Genomic DNA, 5,508 nt, shown 5'->3' with positions numbered 1-5,508 from the left:
TGGTGGCTGCCGGCTGGTGGCTGGTGGTTGGTGGCTGGTGGCTGGTGGCCCTAATTTATACAAAACAACCGGGTCGTCGTGAGGCCCCACAATGATGCTTGAAATTGATTTGATAAAATCTGTGACTTGTTGGTCTTGTGATGATCATTGTGTGACTCGGCCTCTTGCTGCAGCAGCACTTGGAGGGTGATTGTGGCCATTTATTCATATAATGTAAACCTCATTAAAGGGATAGTTCACTCAAAAATGAAAAAATTCACTCATTATCATATTTACTTTGCGATGCCTAAAGTCAATTTTTGTCCTATTCAAGGCTGAAGTTAGTTTTAAGATTGGATTGTTTCACATCATTAAATTAGTGTCACATAAATAGTAATACAACCTAAATTAATGATTAAATGTACAATAAAAAAAAGCTTTAATAATTATGTACCTCATTTTACATATCAGTTTGTGAATTTGTTTCTCTGCATTTCACTCCATTTTCAAATACATTTTTAAACTGTACAATTAATTTTCAATTATCTACTTAGCCAAGAAAGACACCATTACTTTTTGCCATGGATCCAGACAAAGGGACAGATCCAGGAACATTTAGGGCTATTTAAGAACTCACAAACGGGACATGTGTTTCTTTCTTCCTGGACTGATCCACATATCAAAGAGCTCAACAGTGACATGTTTTGTGAATGACTGTCGGGCAGACTCCCATGTTAATGAAGAATTAAGTGATTTCACGGACGTCATTTGTAATTGATATGCTGAGTTTATGCACAAGAGGTGGAGGCCACAGGGCCAAAGGAAACAAAGGAGCTGTGGGTTTGAAAAGAATTGCATTAGTTTGTTGATGTAGTTCTTTGTTTTATTAATTCCCTTGTGGTTATCAGCAGCCTCCTCTTTTTCTTTACTTTTAAAGAAGTCATTCATACTTGGTTTTTATCTTTATGAAATTAAAGTGTATGAAAGAAAGCATGAAAACTGGGAGAAAATCTGAACAAGAAGAGTATCTTTAAATTAATATATTCATTTATTATGTAACATATATTTTTTAATGTAGCTAATGAATACTGTCCATTTTTAAATGTAAAGATAAATATATGATATATTTTCATTGTAGCCACACATGATCCTTTTGTGTGATGTGGTTCAGCACAAAGTAGTAATAGCAGTAGTTAGTCTTTATATATATTTATATAACTTTGAGGTTGAGTAAATTCTACTTTTTAAAGATGAAAACACAGTGTGTTGAGGAATTTTTGACTTATATCTGTACAGGAGAATAGTGCCTGTCTAAATTCGACAGATACTCCCTCCTCTCTCTAAGCAGTACCCAAGGTCAGGTTATAGATAAAGGTCCAACCAACAGTACATTGTTGTGTCTATGCTGAGGGACTTTCATATCTAACTCAGATGTGCCAGACAGAGAAACTTCAACTCTCACCAACTTCAACTCTTGTGTGTATTTCATTAGTGGCAAGAAGTTAGGACCCAATGTGATTTAGGAAAGCATACTTTAGGCTTAACTATCCAATAGGATTTGAACACCTACATGTAACATAGAGAGTGACAGCAACTCTAGCCATTCATGGATGTGCTCTTAGAATGGGTGACGCAAATAGAGGAAGATATACTGGGATGCTGTGGGATCGTTGGTATATTGTTTCACCTACTGGTCTCCTTGATGCATCAAGTCTACATTAAACTCTTCTGCATAAGACACCAGCTGCTGCCTGAATTCTCCTTTCACCAGCTTCCAGAAAACCTCCATAACACAGTGGACACATTTGTGATCAATTATAATCATAAGACAGTGGCAACATGGTTATTCATAATCTTGCGGAACTTTGTATGCACACATTTGTATGTATATATGCATACATGTGTACATACACATACTATACATGATTTTGAGTATGTGTGTATATATACATATATTTGTACATAAATGTATATACCCCTTTACAATGCGTAATATTTTTCACACGCTTCAGAAAAAGTTTATTTCAAAGATTGTATATAAAGATGGACGACATGACGGCTCCTCATAAGTGACACCAAAACATCTTGATCGCCACCTGGTGGCTGGATGAGACTAACTCAGGATTGGTCTAGCAAGTGTATGGGCGGGACCTCACTACCGCGGCTCCACCCCCATGATCACTACTGTGCAGACTCTGGCTTCAGATGCGCAAAATGAAAAGTTTTCATATCCGTAATATTTTGGTTTCATTTCTGGAAAGTGGGAGGAGGTGGAGATACTTTTAAATACAGTCGATGGTTTATTCACAGGTTTTATTCCATTTTAAGTTCAACATTAATGTAAAACAGATTTGAAATTATTACTTTACTGTTTCATATGATGTAGTATTTTTATCTTCTCGGTAATAACTGAGCTGTGTGAAGAATTTATGTGAGCACACTCCCATAGAACACTTACTGTGCCCTCTACATAACCCTGTGTTATTATTGTATATCAGGAAAGGACACTCGTGCAGTGACAATCTTGTTGAGAATTAGCTTCCTTCACTAGAGGGTTTATTTCCTCACTCAGTTGCAGGATGAGCACACAAGCACACAGACACGTCATCATAGACTTGCAAAGACTTTTATTTGTACTCATGTAGGAAATGGTTTCTACAATATTATTCAATTAGTCCACCACATATATCACTATATAAACTATCAGAGACAGTCTGACATAAAGGGGAAATCTATGTTTTTAAATCAAATTCATCACAACCAGGCTTTTCTCATGTCATTTCAACATGGACGCTTTTTAGGCCCTGCAGGTGGCGAGTCCGTAGCTCAGGCAGGCCCATTCATTGGTCATCTCCATGAAGCCTGGTGATGAGCTGAGTCCACTCGCTAGAATCCAAACACAGACGGAAATCAGGTCATTCCACATTCATTCTCCCACTCTCTTCATATTAACACTGACTTTTAGAATTTAAGTTAATAAACAGGAAAAATAATATAACAGTGAATATTTGGAATCGTCTTAAAGTTTCTTTTTGCTCACCTGACAGCACGTTGTAGAGGTTGCAGTAGTTGAGGCCATCATCCAGAAGGCTGCTGAATCCAAGAGAAGTGGACTGGGCCTGGGAAGGAGGTTAAATTAAAAAAATAAATGCACATATACGTACAAACAAGCATTCCACAGTTACGTACCTCTTCATTTGCTCTACATAAAATCATTTAAAACATAGAGAGTTAAGATGTCTTTTAAGAAATATATCATTTTTATCAACGTATATCTTGCCATGTGTGTCAGTCAACTATTTCTACTGTTTGTCCTCATTTAATAGAAGTCAGTTAAAAGTTGAATGCAGCTGTTACTCACAGTGACACGGCAGCCGCCAGTCATTACAGTGGGAGTGAAGTAGAAGGTTATGCTCTCAGCCTGAAACCCGTCGATGGAGGTGTGGTTGGCTTTGATGGCACGAGGGCTGACGGACACAAGCTAGACAAGAAATGTACAAGTTGCTGGTATATATATATATATATATATATATATACAGTATTTGTTTTTATATTCACATTGGGCATCCGTTGGACAGAGTTAGGAAGATGTGCAGCAAAGGGCCGGGGTCGGACCTGAACCCGTGGCTGCTGCAGGACGACTCAAGCCCCTCTACACGAGCCCCGTAAACTGATATAATCCATTGAAATTCAATCCATCTGAAACCCCATGTAGTCAACAGATCAATATTCAATTACCTCATACTGACAAACGTCGCAGCCGGGCAGAGGGCTCAAAGCTTGAATCTGCTGCACGATCTTGGTGCTGATTTTGGCACAAGGTGACCCAAAGAGCCTGTAGGGGAAGAGAAACGACACAGTTCAGACCCATTCAAGCTTTAAACGTGAAATAGAAACATTCAAATCCTCCCGATTCAGAAATCCTCCACTCACCACAGTGTTCTGCAGAAGGCGTGGTACACAGAGGGAGCCGGAGAGGCAGGGGCCGCAGCCAAGGAGCCAAACAGTCCTGCGAAGAGAGCAGAGGCCAGCAGCAGAGTCTTCATGGTCATGACTGGAGCAGGTTTCCTTCAGCGGTGCAGAGAGTGGTCTGAGTGGTCTGACTGGTCTGAGTGTTGAGTCCCCCCATGAGCCCATTTATACAAGACACCAGACTCGTCATGAGGGCCAGCGATGAAATTGATTTGGTCAGGGTTATAACTTGGTGGTCTTGTGGTGATTGTCTGACAGCAATGTTGTACTTTTTGTTCTAAGGTAAGAAGAAACAATTCTCGTTATAGAATTGGACAGATATTCACTAAAATCACAATTTGGGTTATTTGCTTATATATGTGTGTCCAGGAAGGACTCAACATTCCCAGAATAAGAAAGTATAATGAGTGATAACATTTTGTGGAAGTGAAATCTCTTGTCTTTTGTAATAAGTGGCTTTTTTATATTAAAAAGTCAGTTCACCGATATTAGAGAACTGCAGGGATTCAAGGAGACAGGTTGGAGAGAGGAGATGCAAACATCTCATTAAGGGCAAATTATTCCAAATTACAAAAAGAAACAAACAAACAAACAAAGGGAAATATATTGAAAACCTCAATATTTTTCATCACAGTATCTTCTCGTTTTGTTTCTATGTTCATTTCAGTTATTTGTCTTTTTAAAAATGTGGGTGAACAAGCCCTTTAACAGACGTTTGCTCCTCTTCTCTTGAATCTATCACTTTGAACTCAACAAAAGAACAATTAGTCAACTGACTCGTGCATGACCATGAAGAATTACATGCTTTCATGCTCATCCTGTCTTTACCATGTGGTCCCTGTGGCCAACAGGCATCATCAGTATCTGCTTACAGATACAGACAAACATGCACATGATGGTACAGAGTATACAGAATGTACATGTTAGAAATATCTTGTGATCCGGAGCAGTCAGTGTGACCACTGCTTCTTCAGTAGAAAAGAAGTACAACTAAACTTTTAAATTTCAATGTTGTGTAGAAGTTAGGGACCGGACCTATGGACTGGCAGATATAGGGATGGTAGTTTGTATTTAAAACAAAAAGCATATCAAGAATATAATATATGTATATATAGTATACATATATATGATGTCATTTTATATGGTATACAGAGAATCACACTGCTCAGCCTCCCTGGGAGTGTGGAATCTAATGGCGTAAGGATGAGAGACACTATATATTAACTCATGAGCTCAGTAAAAAGCAACTGAGATCCCAGGTTTCTGTTTAAAGTGTGTTTTCTGCTATGAGGTCTGACTGAACAGTGGAGGTGGATCAGATGAGCGGTTGTGGAGACAGACACAGATTTTTTGGACTTATTTATAGGATAAATGAGTCCTACCTGAAATTAAACACGCATCATTTAGAACAGGGAAAATTCCTTCATTTTGACTGCTAATTATGACGCACAACAAATTACATAAATGGACCTTAAACATGCAGTGAAGACTATTTACACTTTGTCTCTGAATGCCTCTACAATCTAACGGAGGATTTCTTTTTCATAGCAGTGTTCC

The 5,508-nt window shown here is 38.5% G+C and overlaps 1 long non-coding RNA gene across 1 annotated transcript; it reads right to left on the bottom strand.

The window, feature by feature from the left end:
• Window positions 1-2,754: 2,754 nt before the first annotated feature.
• Window positions 2,755-3,455, bottom strand: LOC117777715. Its single transcript, XR_004616652.1, has 3 exons — window positions 3,341-3,455; window positions 3,020-3,098; window positions 2,755-2,865 (listed from the first exon to the last, which is right to left on the bottom strand). It is a non-coding gene; the product is annotated as an uncharacterized LOC117777715 (long non-coding RNA).
• Between the last annotated feature and the right edge of the window lie 2,053 nt (window positions 3,456-5,508).

Source organism: Hippoglossus hippoglossus, chromosome 17, assembly GCF_009819705.1.
Source record: "Hippoglossus hippoglossus isolate fHipHip1 chromosome 17, fHipHip1.pri, whole genome shotgun sequence".
Classification (NCBI taxonomy): domain Eukaryota; kingdom Metazoa; phylum Chordata; class Actinopteri; order Pleuronectiformes; family Pleuronectidae; genus Hippoglossus; species Hippoglossus hippoglossus.
The sequence above is the reverse complement of the archived record's forward strand: the minus strand, read 5'-3'. Positions and strand labels throughout refer to the sequence as shown.